Raw genomic sequence first — 17615 nt, 5'->3', positions numbered from 1 at the left:
GAAAGGAGGGGGATATCAGTCAAGAGATAAATTAGATGGGCCCCGCGCTTCTATGGACAAGGGCTCTCCTATAATAGCACCTACCAGTGCCTCACCCAGATCCCCTCAGATCTCATGTAGGTTCTGTGTGCTCCTCCCCAGCTCCCATGTGCTTTGGTTGCCTGCACCTGCGGGTGACAGCCCACGGGTTTCTAGCGCCATTTTGGCCACAACATTTGGCGACCCAGAAGTACCTGGGAGCTTACAGAGGGTTGCACACAGCCAACACCAGATTAGTGAAGGAATATGAAAGCCCAGCACCCTCACCTTAGTTGGTGCAAACTCTGTGGGGTGATTTATGCTGCAGATCACTTCACAGATGAGGCTGAGGCTAGAAACATCACCTGAAATCTCACCCCGCTTAGCTTCCTGCTCGTTCTCCCTTGTCCTGCTTCCCACTCCCTTTGTTATCTCCCCTGAGAGCACACCCTTCATTATCACTGCACACAAACCCTCATCTCAGGACTAGGAGCAGGACCCGAGCTGTAAGGAATGTGCCCATGTTCATTTCTGGTTTGACTTTAGCCTAATAAGGCCTAAGTAACCTCAAACCAAATCAGCACAAGACTGACTCTACTATCCTTCCATCTCAGCCCACTGGGGCTGCTACAGTAAAATAGTTGAGACTGGGTAATTCATAAATAACAGAAATTTATTTCTTATAGTTCTGGAGGCTGGAAAGTTCAAGATCAAGGCACCTGCAGATTCAGTGTTTGGTGAGGAACCTCAGTGAAAATTGGTGCTTCATTGCTGTGTCCTCGTGTGGCAGAAGTAGGGAGGCAGCTCCCTTCAACATCTTTATAAGGGCACTAATCCCATTTATGAGACCAGAACCCTCATGACATAATCACTTCCCAAAAGTCCCCACCTCTTAATTCTATCACATTGGGTATTAGGTTCCAAAGTGTGAATTTTGGAAGGACACCAACATTCAGACCATAGCACCCTCCTACCTCCACCCTGCCCCACCACCCCCTCCCCCACCAAAAAGAAAAAGATTTACCTCACCAGATACACTTGCTCTTATACCATTATGGCACATTGAAAGAACTAGAATAGCTAGAATAGCTTTTCAACGTTGGCATCCTCTTCATTCCAGGGTTCCATAGAACCTTAAAAACCACAGAGAAAATAAGACACCAGTTACCATGCTTTGCCTTAAGCAGATGTGATAGTCAAAATAAACTTAACAATACCATGGCATAGGCACTAGATTTAGAATAGACAACAGCTATAAACAAACAGTATCTTGTGGCTTTCTAATTGTTCTTGGTCAAAGAAGACGTCCATTTATAACCTGAAGTTTCCCAGAGCTCAAAGACAACATCTTAAACTTCCTTGTCACTTCCCAAGTGCCAAGTTAAAATAATATCCCAGGTCTGTCATTTGCTATCTGGGTGCCCTCAGGTAAGTTACTTAATCTTCTAAGCCTTTGTTGCTTCTTGTGTAAAAGAGAAAAATAATAGCACCTTGTTATGAGGATAAAAAGAGATAATGCATGTAAACATTATAGGGGTAAGCTAAAGGGATACAAAAATGAACCCTAAAGGTATAACACCTCAAACACAAAATATTTCCTGTTTGCATGATAGGCCCAGGAATGTGAACCTGGTTGATGTTGTCCTTACTCTACATGGTAATTCAAGGGCCCATTCCCACTCCATCTTGTGTCTCTAGGGCCTTTCTTCAATCAGCAAAAAAAGAGAGAAGGGAAACAATCAGAGGATACACACCCATTCTTTTGAAGAGCTCACCTGGAAGTGGCACACATCACTTCCCCTCGAGGAGAGGCGCCATACCTCACTGCAAGAGAGTCTGAGAAATGTATAATAGTTTAGCCTTGTGTCTGGTTACAATCACATTACTCTAGGGGAAGCAGGGACTAGATTCTGATACAGAGCTTGCATCATCTGCCCTAGTACTCAATAAATATAAACTATTGCAGTTATTGTTTTCTTGTTAGATAGCCAGTGGGTGCTTGCTGGATGCTTGAAGGATTCAGTGGAAATAAGAGAGAAAATGGATGTTGCAGGGCAGAAACAACAAGAAACGCGAATACGGATGAGTGACGATGGAGAGCGCTGTGTAAAGGGAGGTACACACAGTGCCAAGGTTAGAGGGGGCAACACAGCATGTCTGCTGTGTGAGGAAACACTACAGCCAGACCCTTCCTGGGACTTCTCATCAGCATCTCACACAAGCTAAGTCCACTGAGAGCCACAGCACCAGACGGTCTGAGAGTCCCCTTATGATTACCACACTCAGAAAATCCTCTCTTGCCTTAAACAACGTAAAGGTTGTTTTAAGTATGCAATCTGAACTAATTTGAATTCTCAGCTTTGAGTGGGTTAAGGGCCAGAAGAAAAAGCTTGCCACTCTAACGGCATCTGAGGAGTGTACTAAATTCTCGTTGATGGTAATTAGCATCCCGCTTCTTTACTGTGCCCATACAGTATTTCCAAATCAATTGCTCAGCGTTAGTGATTTCTGCTGGGATTGATTTAATAGTCTAATATGAAGTCTCAGCCCTTCTGTACAGGTTAATTACATGTGGTCTTATACATTCTAATTTAAAATACTGCCTTTGCAATTATCATCAGCACTAAAGCAGAGCACTAGTAATGAAGATGGGCTTGAATTTTTTTTTTCCAGAAGTAATGAATTGAAAAACTGAAATTACTTTTCATTTCTTTGGCACTTACCATCTCAATCTCTCTTCTCTTCTGCGGAAAATATAAATCAGGGTCTCCTCCTTATTTCAGATTTTTATGAAAACAGGCAAGATGGCCTTAGAGAAAACAGAAGCCTTTCATTTTGGAACAGGCAAGACTTGACTACCTGGTCAAGGGCTACCTGGGAAGGGCTGCCTTCCCCTACCCTAATCTCCCAGTTATGGATGTATTTACATGCAATTATATGATGTTTCCTATGAGGCAGGTATTGCCCTAGAGCTTTAAAAACAGCAACAACTGGCCGGGCACAGCGGCTCACGCCTGTAATCCCAGCCCTTTGGGAGGCTGAGGCGGGCAGATCATGAGGTCAACAGATTGAGACCATCCTGGTCAATATGGTGAAACCCCATCTCTACTAAAAATACAAAAATTAGCCGGGTGTGGTGGTGGGTGCCCGTAATCCCAGCTAGTTGGGAGGCTGAGGCAGGAGAATCACTTGAACCCGGGAGGTGGAGTTTGCAGTGAGCCACGATCATGCCACTGCACTCCAGCCTGGCAACAGAGCGAGACTCCGTTTCCAAAAAAAAAAAAAGCAACAACCACACAGGTACTATATGAGTTTTCTAGGCTGTGTAACAAATTACCCTGACATATAGTCACTTACAACAGCAAAGTCTTACCGGCTCATAGTTTCTGTGGGTCAGGAATCTGGGAAAGGCTTAGTTGGTGATTCTGGCATAGGGTCTCTCATGAGGAGACAGTCAAACTACTGGCCAGGGGTGCAGTCCTAAGGGGCTAGAGGATCCACTTCCAAGCTCACTTAGGTGGCTGTTAGCGGGGCCCCAGTTTCCCACTGTAGGGGCCTCTCTATAGGCTGCCTCACCACTCATGACATCTGACTTCCCTTAAAGCAAGTGATCAGAGAGAGAGAGAGAGAGAGAGAGGAAAAAAAAGATAAAGGACAGAAAGACAAAGAAGAAAGAAAGAGAACAAAATTGAAGGTGCAGTATCTTTTATAACCTAATATCAGAAGTGACACACCACCACTTCTGCTGTGTTCTACGGGTCACCCAAAAATACCTGGTACTACATAGCAGAAAACAACACGTGGGCGTGAATACCAGTAGGTGGACCGTGGCAGGCTGGGCTGGCTATGAATTGGTGTTATTATTGGTCCTGATTTACAGATGAGGCACAGACAGGTGAAGTCACTTGCCCAAAGTCACTGTTAATAAATGGCAGAGCCAAGATTTGAATCTGGCTGGTCATTTTGGCTTCAGAAACCAAGCTCTTAACAATGACTCACACACAGAGAAAGGTGTCCATTCATTTAATTTAACACATGGTTCAAAAGCAGTGTATAAGCCAGCCAATAGTATTCATTCTAAATGAATAGCTGATGGGAAACTTGCTGAGGATAAAATCTCTGAACTACTCAGCATCATCATCACAAAACACTCCTCAGCGTCTCCCAGCCTCTGTTGTTTGAGGTAAAATAATTCCTTTTCCTAGGAATTCCTTACTTTCTTGGCAAATTAATCTAATAGCCATCATTATCACTATCACTAGATTCTTTCTAAATGTTGCACCTCACACCACGCCACTAACCATGTCTTCCTGCTCAAACGCCTAAGGAGATGACCGCTGTAATCACGGTCAGTTCTACGCAATGATACTGCTGTGTTAAAATCCCACGATTAATCACCCTCAGCCTTCACATCCAAAGGCCACACGACCCAGTCTCTTCAGGTGTCCCTGTTATCAGTTCCAGCTTCAAACGCACATCTGTACCTGTCTGACATTGCGGGTAAGACTGGATCACAGACCTGGGTCCGAGGAGGATTGAGTATCATGGGATCTTCCACTGGATCATGAAAGAGATTTTGCTAGCCAGTATTCTAGGCACTTCACACATGTTATTTCACTTAATTCTCCTATATCCTAGAAATATAATAATGATAATAATACTAATAACTCCTAACTGTGAGAGATTGCAAGCTTGTCACATGCCAGGCCCTATGCTAAGTGCTTTATAGACTTTAATTCATTTTATCTTCACACAAACCTGAGAGATAAACTCTATTTTTGTTCCCTCACGACAAATAAGCTCAGAAATGTTAAATGACTGGCCCAAAGTTATGCAGAGCTGGAATGCAAACCTGTGTATGTCTTATCATAAATGCCATCTTTCCACCTTGACAAGGAACTGGCAGAACAGCTGGGTGCTGCTCCCGACCCACCTTCACACCTGTCCTTTCAGAATCAAATGGCCAATCCAAAGATTTTTCTTTCTTTTTTTTTTTTTAATGGAGTCTCACTCTGTCACCCAGACTGGAGTGCAGTGGTGCAATCTCAGCTCCCTGCAACCTCCGTCTTCTGGGTTCAAGTGATTCTCGTGCCTCAGCCTCCCGAGCAGTTGGAATATAGGCATATGCCACCACGGCCAGCTAATTTTTGTATTTTTAGTAGAGATGGGTTTCACCATGTCGGTCAGGCTGGTCTCAAACTCCTGACCTCAAGTGATCCACCCGCCTCAGCCTCCCAAAGTGCTGAGATTACAGGTGTGAGCCACCACGCCCAGCCAGATTTTTCTAAACAAAAATAATTTCCTCCCTTCAAGAGATTCTGGAGCCAGGAGTTAAGATGCCTTTTTTGTTAACACTTCTCCACTAGCAAATAAAACAATATATTATCAGGGATTAGCAAGATTTCTTAAAGGGCCAGATAGGAAACATTTTCAGCTTCATTTCTGGGCCATATGGGCTCGATCACAATTCCTCAATCTGCCATTGTAGCTAAAGGAGCCATGAACAATACATAAATTAATGAGCATGGCTGTGTTCCAATAAAATTTTATTTGTGGACACAGAAAGCTGCATTTCATATAATTTTCTCATGTCACAAAATATGCTTCCTTTGACTTTTTTTCAACCATTTAAACATTTTAAATCCTTTCTTAGACCACAGACCATACAAAAACGGATGGCCATAGTTTGCTGATGCCCACAACGTACAACACAGGGGTCAGAAGTTCTCCCAATGAGTCAAGCAACTGGGTTTTATCAAATCAACAAAAACCCAATTATTGGGCAACGTATTGTCAAGAGGGGCTGTTCTGAACATAAATGTGTTATGTCGAAATATAACACAAGAGACAAAATCAAGTGGATGAAGAAATCTCTCACATTTTATACCCTTCCTAGAAGACTGGCTGGGAAAAGTTGATGAGGAATGTGATGTTCACTCCACCAAAATATGCCTTAATGACAGAGACTTGGATTTCCTGATCATGTCTCCTATTAGACTATAATAGGGCTGGGCCTACACAACTCTGTATCCCCATGCCTTCCCTCATGAGGTCTCTCAATAAATGTTAAATTAATTAAGAAAGAAAGAGGAGGAGAGAATGGGGAGGGAAGAAGAAAAGAAGGAAAGGAGGAAGGGAAGAAGGAAAAGGGAAAAAGGGAGAAAAAGAGGGAAGGAAAGAAAAGAATATAAACTATTTCCTATCAGGTTCTGTATTAGTCCATTTTCATGCTGCTGATAAAGACACACTCAAGACTGGATAATTTACAAAGAAAAACAGGTTGAATGGACTTGCACTTCCATGTGACTGGGGAGTCCTCACAATCATGGTGGAAGGTGAAAGGCGTGTCTTACATGGCAGCAGACGCGAGAGAATGAGAACCGAGTGAAAGAGGTTTCCCCTTATGAAATCATCATATCTAGTGAGACTTACTCACTACTACAAGAAGAGTATGGGGGATACAGCCCCATGATTCAATTATCTCCCACTGGGTCCCTCCCACAACATGTGGGAATTATGGGAGCTACAGTTCAGAATGAGATTTGGGTGGGGACAGAGCCAAACCATATCAGGTTCTTTCCTAATATATTTCAATAATTCATTTAAAAGGGAGCTGCTATCTGATAAAGTAAAAGTCAGTGACTCACTTCTCGTCATTTTTGAGCAATATACTATTTTTCAGAAACACCATCTTCACATTCTGCTTGACTACAGAATAAGGAAAATTATTTCTATTTATGCCTATGTCTAGGAATATACCCTGTAGGATTTTAAGAATATCGAAATTGTGTTCAATCTTTTCAGTCAATGTGTTAAACTGTCCCCTGGAACACAGAATATGAAAACCAGGCTTCCCACAACACACACTACAAGTTCCTGGGACAATGGGACCAACCCCATTAGACACTAGGTTTTTGGACAGCAGAGACTGTCTTATTCACTTTAGTACCCTGGGGATCTGGCACTGCAAGGCACTCAATGTTTGTTGAATGAATGAAAAGTAAACGAGGGAAATGTTTCACTTTAAGAGAATTAAAACCTATTTTCCAACAAGGCAATAGCACTTGAACAAGGTGGGTGTTCCTGGGAGATAAGAGACGCTCAGGAGAATTGTATAGCAGAAAACAAAAGTGAATGTTACTAAATGTCAGGGAGAGCAAAACCAGAGGCCATTCCTATGCTCAGCACAAATACTCCCCATTAGAGATGACTTGAAAATAATCCAACTAAATTTACTTCTTTGTTAAATGAGAAAATAAAATCCTAAATTGCCCTAGGCTAAAATGGACCTGAGTTAGAATCAACATTTTTCAAGATGAGGGGGAAAGCAAAGGAGTCAAAAGACCACTGTCACAGCAAAGGTGGAGCTACTGTTGAAGTCATGTTTTTATTCAGCAAAGAAAATTAAACCAGGCCACTAACATTAAAAATAAGAATAACCATTTTTTCTGAGTGTGTGTTTAGGTTTTTCCTTTAGCCAATATTCAACTTGTTTTAGCCGTAATGATCTGATGCTTTTCTAACCTCTTAACCATGTCTGGGGCTCAGTCAATTATCACCAAATAAACACAGGTCAGAAATGAAAGAGCCAGTAGGTTTTCCATCTAGAAAACAGTGCAGTTTTCAGGCAGGGAAGGTAACTTTTGTATCAGGGAAGAGACATATCCTTCACACCATTGTTTATCTCAGCACCAAAATGATTCTTCACGTGACTTAAGTCAGTCAAACCACCTTGGCAGGTGGATGATCCTGCAGATGAGGCCACAGGGATCTGCCACATAGGGCTTGCACTCCAGTCTCCCCCTACGGCCTGGCTTTGGTAGAAATATTATGAGATAAGGCTAAGACAAGCTATCTGATCTCCACGTCCATTTCCTCTTCTTCCTGGGTGCATAGTCAGACCATACTTCTCAGCATCCTTTGCTTTAGGTGTGGCCATGTGACTGCATTCCAACCAGTAGAATGTCAGTGGACATGGTGTCTACTGCTTTCAGATGTGGCCCATAACACCATTCTCTTGTGATCCTCCATACTCTCCCTCCTCAGTCATCTTCTGGTAGACCAGCCCAGGGATTTTGGAAGCCATGTGTTGAAGATGGTAGAACCATAAGATGGGAAAAGCCTAGGTCCCTGATAACTCCTGGATGACAGCCACCTACCAATCATGAACACTCTTTCAGATGCTGTATTAGTTTGCTAGGGCTGCCATAACAACATACCACACACTGAGTGGATTAAACAACAGAAATTTATTGTCTCACAGTTCTGGAAGCTAGAAGTCCAAGATCAAGTTATTGGCAGGGTTGGTTCCTTCTGAGGGCTATGAGGGAAAATCTGCTCCACAGCTCTCCTCTAACCTTGGATGGTTTGCTGGCAATATTTAGCATTTCTTGGCTTGTAGAAGCATCACCCAGTTTCTTGCTTTTATCTTCACATAATGTTCTCCGTGTGTGTGTGTGTGTGTGTGTGTGTGTGCGTGTGTGTAGGCAAGTTTCCCCTTTTTATAAGGAGACCAGACTTACTGGATTAGGGACCACTCTGATGTCCTTATCTGCAACAACCCTATTTCCAAAACAAGTCACAGTCTGGGGTACTGGGGGTTAGGACTTCAACATGAATTTTGAGGAGATTGAACCCACAACAGATGTCATGTGTTAGGTCCCTGAGAGTTCCAGCATTTCATTAACTCAAACAAATAAGATAATACATATAAAGCACACGGCACAGTGTTGTACAAATAATGTTTACTCAGACAGACGGTGTCTGCTATTATGGCCCTCTGGCAGAGCTGGATTTAACGTGAATCTAATAACACTTAAGTTTCAGGGCACCTAATTTCCAAGGGACTCTTCCAAGGACCTGTCCTTAATTCTATACTCATAAGTTTGTATTCATTGACCTCCAAAGAGAGCCTCCAAAATGATCTAAGCTTCAGACTCCACAGGACCTGAATCCACCCCACTCTCTGGTCCACGTCTTCATTACTTCTTCCCTAGACAACCATATCTTAATTGGTCACCATCCCTCTAATCTGTTCTGTATATCACTGCCAAATTAAGCTGCTCAAAACTCACATCATCTAATTGCTTAAAAACCTTCCTGGTCTCATCCCTCTTTGTGCATAAATTATAAAAGCATTTACTGAGCACCTACTGCGTGCCAGGCACAGTGCTAGGAGCTGGGAATACAATCAAGCACAAGTGAGTCTTGCCCTTAATGAGCTTACAGTAAAGTGGAGGAATGAATGAGTCAATTATTGCTCAAAAATGCTGCATGAGGAACAACCCCAGAATTTCAGTGGTTTATTTTTCTTCCTCACAGGTCTGTATACTGGCTGGGTGGCTCTACTTTAAGCTACAAGTTGGATTTGGGTCTACTCTGCTCTCCATGGCTCTCTTTCTGGGGTCAGCCACTGTCCAGGGCATGCTCTTCTTATACAGCCTGGCAGAAGCCAAGAGGGGCAAGTGGAAACAAGCAATGCCTCTGAAGGGCTGCATTCAGAGCTGGTTCACTGGCACTTCTACCCACATGCCTTGGGCCAAAGCAAGCCACATGGTGTATTAATCTGCTAGGGCTGCCACTACAAGGTACCACATGCTGGGTGACTTAAATGACAGAAATTTATTTCCTCACAGTTCTGCAAGCTCCAAGTCCAAAATCAAGGTGTCAGCAGGTTTGGTTTCTTCTGAGACCTCTCCCCGTGTCTTGTAAATGTCTGCCTACCCCTTGTATCTTCACCTGGTCTTTCCTCTGTATGAGTCTGTGTCCAAATTTCCTCTACTTGTAAGGACACCAGTCATATGGGATTAGGGCACAGACTATTGACCTCTTTTAACTTAAATTAGCTTTTAGAAGCCTTATCTCCAAATACAGTCACACTCTAAGGTCCTGGGTGTTAGGCCTTCAGCATATGAATTTGAAGGGTATGCAATTGAGCCCATAACACATGGCCCAACCCAACATCAATGAGGTGAGAAAGTGCACTCCATCCAGCATGGCAAGGGTGGGACAAGAAGCAAGAACTGTGAACAAAGTAACTGATATGGACAGCAGACAAGGAAATAGAAAAGGGCAGTTTCCCAGCAAAGACCCCATCCTCAAGGCTGGAGACCCATAGCCCTAAATGGGGACAGGCATTCCTGTTTTTGCACCCAAAAAGTTGCCTTTTGGCCTGCCATGCCCCCTATCCTGTACCCATACAAACCCCAAATCCCAGGCTTCAGAAGCAGATGAGCAGATGAGGAGACTAGGAGACAAGCAGACAAACAGCAGAATGACACAGCAGGAAAGAGAGAAGAGGAGGAACATCTGAACGCCAAGAGGAGTTCAGCTGGGGGCGATTGGAGAAGAGTCCAGCTGCTGGATGGCCAAACTCCAGAGGAAGATCATCTCCCACTTCATACCCGCTTCCAGCTCCCCATCCATCCCACTGGGTGCCACCACCACCAATCAGTAAAACCCTGCATTCATCTTCAAGTCTGTGTGTGACCCAATTCTTCCAGGATGCTGAACAAGTACTCAGGATACAGAAAGCTGTCACATTGTCCTACAGCCCTTGCAGAAAGGCAGAGGGTCCACTGAGCTGGTTAACACTCAAGCCATCCGCAGACGTGAGGCTAAAAGGGCACACTGTCACACATGCCCACTTGGGCTCCTGCACCTGCTGATCTGTGTGCTCCCCCTCCTGTCAGGGGTTTGAGCAGTGGTGGTGACTGAACAAGTAACCCACACCCCTGTCACATGTCCTGAGAGGGGGATCAGGGAACTCTACTGTTTCAACAGCAGCTGCCACTGGGAGACAATGATGATGCAATGTCATAAGCACCAAAATGGAAGAATAATGCAACAGGATAAAATCCAAACATGCCTGACATTTGAGCCCCCTTAAAATTTGACCCCTGATTACCCCTCTCCTGATCTCTGAGTTACTGTAGAATAGCATCAAGCCCCTTCCTCAGAGGCACATAAAGCAACAATGACAAATGCAGTAGGATGTAGTAGAAAGAGATGCCTGGTTGGCTAAGACCTGTTACCTTGCACGTGACGCACTGGGTTCTCATCCAGAGTGAGCCAAAAACCACCTGTGTGCTCCTGGGAAAATCATTTTCCATCTTGGAGCCTATAACCTGATTTCTAAGATGAGGAAACAGACTAAGGTCCCCAAGATTGTTTGACCTGGTTTCTTTCCTTTGTGTTCCACAGAACATTTGTCCCAGGAGATGTCATGCAAATGAATGGTTCCATGAGCAAATACACTTGGGAAATGCTGCGTGCAATATCCCTTCCCTAGAATAGCAAAAGCTACGAGAAGGCCTGAATTTTTTTTTTTAATCCGTTTTACTTAAACTGTCCCAGATGTATTTGCTCTAAGAATTTCTCTTTCTGCCCCTTCTTATAACTGGCTCAGAACCAATGACCTAACATCCTTAGCATGCATAGACTTGTAGAGTTGGGGGTTTTTTCATATCTATGTCTTGTCAGGACATAGATTCCCTACACCTGGTGCTTTGTGAATTCTTGCATCTAAGTTGCAATGTCCCACAGACTACAACACAGCTACCTCTCACCAGGCCCCACAGGTCCTCAGCCCAGGCTTCTTCATTTTCTGAAAGCTCCACGAACAGGACACAAAAAGCACCAAGCACCACCCTCCCATTCCCAGAGAGGCCAATCCTCACTAGATACCTGGTGACTTAATGCACTTAGTCCCTATGTTACTCAAAAGAGTTTTGTGTCTCCCTTTTTAGAAATTTTCTCCAGAGTCTGCAGTGTGTTTCCCAAATATCCTCACTAATGGCATATACTTTGCAGAAAGATTTGAGTTTGGGAAACAATAAAAGTCTTCTGGAGCCAAGTTTGGTGAATAACTTGGGCGATGAAACTGAGAAATACTGTTTTGCATACAAAATGTAGAGTACAATTCACCTCATCTTCCAGTCAGGCCCGTTCCCATCTGGCTCCCAGGTCTCTGAAACCAGAATAGTCATTCCAAATGAGATCTCCCACGCATTCCAGAAGCTCCACACACCATATGCTGAGTGGTCTCTGGCTCCCTTGAATGGCAAACAATTATGTCCACTTGTTTGTTTTGTTCCTTTACTTGGCCCCTTGTCTGAACAGAGACGCATAATCCAGTGTTTCTTGCATTGCGAGTTCTCGTGGGGCCATTCACGTTTCTGTTGCCAGCTATTGTTCTGCATTCAGAAGACCATCCCCAAATTGCACATTCACATCTTTAATTGAGCCAAAGCCATTTTAACACCTCCCTTTCTTCCCCTCTCCCCTGATCCTCTGCACACGATCGCTCTGCCTCTCTCTGGCTTTGATCCCAGGGTAAGGATTGTTTTGGTTTTTAATACTATTCCTGTAATTCAGTAGTCAGCTTGTGCTTTTTCCTTCCTTCAAATAACATTTAATTGCTTTAACACAACTTTTTCAATGTGCCAGAGGAGTGTTCTTTGAAGATCTAAATTATCCTCAGAGCTGGTCTCTCAACGTGGCTGAAATTTGTGCTGACTTTTAATAACCAGAACATGAAACCAAAGAAAGAAGTTTTATGCCACCTTTCTCTGAGAGCAGTTTAAGAGTGGCTGTATAACCAAAGATTGTCAGAGCTAGAAGGTAATACAGAGGTCATACATTCTTAGCTGGTCCCAAACTTCATTAGACATAGAATTTGTTTTAAACAGAGGTTTTCAGAATCCCGAAATATTGAAGAAATAAAAGCAATGAGGGGTTCTCAGGACAGTTTAAATCTTCAGATTAGCTTTAAACGCTTCACTATTTACAAAGTATCTGAAGCTGCTCTGTCCTTGGACTTTGATTGCAGCCTAAAAACGCAGATATTTTACTGATAAGGAAAGTGAGGCCCAGAGAGACTCCGTGAATACAACAGAGCAAGAGGTAGAACCTTGGCCTCCTGAAATCTGCTACCACTCATGGCCCTAAACCTAGTCATGCACCTGAAGCACTGGTAAAAACACAAATCTGGGCCAGGCACGGTGGCTCACAACTGTGATCCCAGCACTTTGGGAGGCCGAGGTGGGCAGATTACGAGGTCAAGAGATCGAGACCATCCTGACCAACAAGGTGAAACCCTGTCTCTACTAAAAATACAAAAGTTAGCTGGGCATGGTGGTGGGTGCCTGTAATCCCAGCTTCTCTGGAGGCTGAGGCAGGAGAATCGCTTGAACCTGGGAGGTGGAGGTTGCAGTGAGCTGATACCACGCCATTGCACTCCAGCCTGGCAACAGAGTGAGACTCTGTGTCAAAAACACAAAACAACACAAATCTAGTTAAAAACACAGATTTGGGGTACCCAGCCTCTGAGAATTCTGATTCAGTAGATCTGGAGTAAGAACTTGGAATCAGGGCCGGGAGCAGTGGCTCACACCTGTAATCCCAGCACTTTGGGAGGCGGAGGCGGGCAGATCACAAGGTCAGGACATCGAGACCATCCTGGCTAACATGGTGAAACCCCGTCTCTACTAAAAATACAAAAAATTAGCCAGGCGTGGTGGCGGGCGCCTGTAGTCCCAGTTACTCAGGAGGCTGAGGCAGGAGAATGGCGTGAATCCGGAAGGCAGAGCTTGCAGTGAGCCGAGATCGCGCCACTGCACTCCAGCCTGGGCGACAGAGCGAGACTCCATCTCAAAAAAAAAAAAAAAAAAACGAACTTAGAATGAGAATTTTTTTTAAGTTCTCTGAGAGTCTAATGGAGATATGGGTTTAGGAACCACTAATCCATACCATCTGGTCCTCTATGGTCAGGTACTTTGATAACTGTTCTTAGGGAAAGAAAATACCCACTCCCCACATACATACAGAGAGAGAGAGAGAGAGCCAGAGAAAGAGAGAGCCCCTAGATTTGCTCAAAAAATGACTGTCACTAAAAATGATAGCGTGCATTGGGACTGTTTCAATCAGATCCAAAAATTAATTCGTGGGTAAATGCGTTATTTATAAGGTACCACTCAGAGGGAATTCGGCCAACATTTTCTGCCCCTAGATATTTGCCTTGGCATTTTATAGGCACAATCCCTGAACAGTATCTTAAGATTGATCATGATTTGCCTTTTGTCTTTTACAAAGTAGCCTGCTATGCATTATCTTTTTCAGTGCATTCAACAATCCAAAGTATGGGTAAAGCAAGTCTTATTTTTCCCATTTTACCTATAGTACAACTGAGACTCAGAGAAGAAAAATGGCATACTAAGGCAACATAGCTAGTAGGACTTAGGGCTAGATCAAAAACTAAAATCTTGGATTCTGTATCCAGTATGCTTTCTTAAAGCATTAGAAAATAATCTATATTACTGGAGCTTCCTCTTTTTTGCTCACTCTAGCATAATCACAAATAATATTATAAAATGGAGAACTCAATAACTCTAATAGCTATTTAAAAAAAAAAAAACACTATTGATGCTCACAGCCCAGACTTCATGATGTTTGTTCTAATGTCCTCATTTGCTACTACACTATCATTGTAAAATGAAAACCACTCAACAGAATTGTATCCTTTCACTTTCTAAAGTCAATTTCTACTTAGTCTGGGAAGTACAGTAGTCGGTTAAAACTCAAATATGGGGAAAATCTGCATCACAAGTTATTCATCAACAATCATAAAAAGTTGATATTTATTTGAATTGTAAAAGGAAGTAGAATTGCTGGAAATCAAAATAAAAGAACAATCTGCTTAAGAAATGTGAGCATTTCACACTTGGGTTACATTCAAGGGAACCAGGTTAGCCAAGGCCTGAGTAAATTGATTATTTTTTTCCCTCATCATGATCAATTTTGCATCAATGAACTGCACTGAGGATGTTGCAATTCAGTTTGATTATTAGGCTGGCTAAAGTCATTGCTCCACTCCAGGGACGGATCATTTCAGTCACAGGAACATTGCTGTTGCTTGCTCAATTCTTTTTGGATATGAGAGGGAAGCAAATTGCTTTGACTGAACCTGAGGATGCCCCAGGCTTCCTACATGTGAAGTCAGCACTGCTCCCTCCCAGGAAGTGGGCAAAATTCTCTGGGTACCAAAATATTTTTAATCAGAAGGGAGTTCCCCAGCCCCTCTAGAAGTCCCTCTAGATTCCCCCCTTTCTCCTGATATTTGCTGTGTTTCTCTGGTTTTTCTGTTTCTAGAAATCCCTCTAGATTCCCCCCTTTCTCCTGATATTTGCTGTGTTTCTCTGGTTTTTCTGTTTTGTTTTGTTTTGTTTTGTTTTGTTTTGAGATGGTGTCTCGCTCTGTCACCCAGGCTGGAGTGCAATGGCGCGATCTCGGCTCACTGCAAGCTCCGCCTCCTGGGTTCAAGCAATTCTCCTGCCTCAGCCTCCCCAATAGCTGGGATTGCAGCCACCCGCCACCACGCGCAGCTAATTTTTGTATTTTTAGTAGAGATGGGGTTTCACCATGTTGGTCAGGATGGTCTCAAACTCCTGACCTCAGCTGATCCACCCGCCTCAGCTTCCCAAAGTGTTGGGATTACAGGCACGAACCACCATGCCTGGCCCTGTATCTCTGTTTAACTGATTCCTTTAAAAATAGTTCTAAGGGTCTTGCCCTGCTCATATTAAAATATACTATAAAGGTACAATAAGTAAAACAATATAGAAGAGGTTCAAGAATAAACAAATGAAAAAAATCTCAATATCTTAGTGTAAGTCTCTCTCTCTCTCTCTCTTTTTCTCAGTCTTCCCTCTCTCTCTTTTATTGGTAAGCTGCTGGAGGACCAGTTATCTTTGGTTCCCTTCTGAACCCCTAAACATAGAACAGGACAAGACCTGGTAGCACTTAATGGGTATTTTTTGAATGAATGAATGAAACACTGACAACGTTTCACATGGAAGAGGAAACATTCTATCCATAATAAAAGAGGTAAAAGAGACTCAAGGGAGTAGCTGAGTGATACAAGGGGGAAGGAGTGGGGAAATAGGAGAAGTCAGAAAAAAAACGCCTAATAGGAATTGTTTCTTCTTGTTGTTGTTGTTACTGTTTAATGAATGATTATCTTTCTTGTGTCCCACTAATCTTGTGTCCCACAGCCTCACAAAACACATGCAAATATGCCACACCTTCTACGGGGAAGAGAGGGGCTATAGTTGGAGGAGCATTTTCATGAATTTTTATAACAGGCATATATTCATATACCTTTCACTCAGGAATTCTAAGATTCATTCTATAAACATAATTGGATAATTTTTTAAAGGTATAAAAATGATGTTTATCTCAGAGTTATTTATAACAGTGAAAAATAAAAAACAACTTCAATATGTATCAATAGAAAAGTTATTAAGTAAATTCATCCGTATCCATACAACTAGATTCTATGCAACCATTTAAAAAATAAGGTGTAGATTTTTATGTATTTTCATGGAAATATATCAACAGAATATTGGTAAGTTAAAAAAAAGCAACTAACAAAACAATAGTAAGTGCAGCATAAGATGATTTTTGGAAAAAATATACAGATACTTGCGTAGGGAAAGTCTGCAAGAATATCAACAGTGGTCAGCCCCGGGCGGTATGTTCCTCCCACTTGACCTTTCCTAGAAAAACTATTTTCCTTTTTCCAGGACATACAGCTAAATACACTGTACTACATTTTTGCAAAGAAAAATATAGTCATTTTTTCACCAGCCATCCAACTTTCTACATATAGAATTCTATTTCCTCTCACCAACTATAAAAAATGTACCCCATCGATTATAAGGTGTTGATGTGAGAGGAAGATTCAAATACAGCTTCAGATTCAGTCCATTTTAAGGCCAGAAATAATTGTCCCTTTCCATCAAACACAGCATGCCTAGAATGTCCAGAGGTAATATTTTAAGCATTAGGATTAAAGATTTGCAAAGTAATTGATGGCGAAAGTCCCACGTTGGAAGACTGAAATAGCTGAGCCATTTACTTGGGAATAGCTAGCTTAACTCAAGGAAAGTTACAGATTCCTTGTTTTCAACGGGGAAGAGGCCCCAGGAGAAAACAGAAGAGAATCTTATGGCTTCTTATCATTCAAACCTACTCCTCCGCAGCAAATCTGAACTTCACAGTTATTACAACCTCATAGCCACCTTTTCTGCTTGCATGTGGGCTGTTACCAGGGGAGACATTTCTCCGTTTCACCCCCACCCCCTAAAAACATGGGGAGAATGTTAGATGGATGAGTGACAGGAGTTCTGGAGTTTTCTCCTCCCTGAACCAAGGCATCATCAACACCTACTCTCCTGGGTTTAACGGAGGAAAACAGATCCCCAGAAAAGTCTTAAACGCTTCCTTTGGTTAGAAAGAGGGATCAGAAGGAAGGAGAATGAGGGATGAAGGGGTAGGAGAGAATCAGGAGGAAAACAGGAAAGAAGGGAGGGAGGGACAGAGGGAGGAAGAAAGACACCCATTCCTTTCTCCTGATACAATGTCCTGGCTGAACTTGTGTCAAGAGCAGAAATTGGTTTCACAAACACGACAGAGCTAAGAAACAAAATCATCATAAGCTCATATGTTCCACTGATTTGATATGGTTATAAAAGTAGAATAGCCTCCGGATAGAAACCTGGTTTCTGAGATCATAGGCCCTATTACAACAAAATTTCCCT

This window comes from Macaca nemestrina, chromosome 11 (genome assembly GCF_043159975.1).
Source record: "Macaca nemestrina isolate mMacNem1 chromosome 11, mMacNem.hap1, whole genome shotgun sequence".
NCBI lineage: Eukaryota > Metazoa > Chordata > Mammalia > Primates > Cercopithecidae > Macaca > Macaca nemestrina.
The sequence above is the reverse complement of the archived record's forward strand: the minus strand, read 5'-3'. Positions refer to the sequence as shown.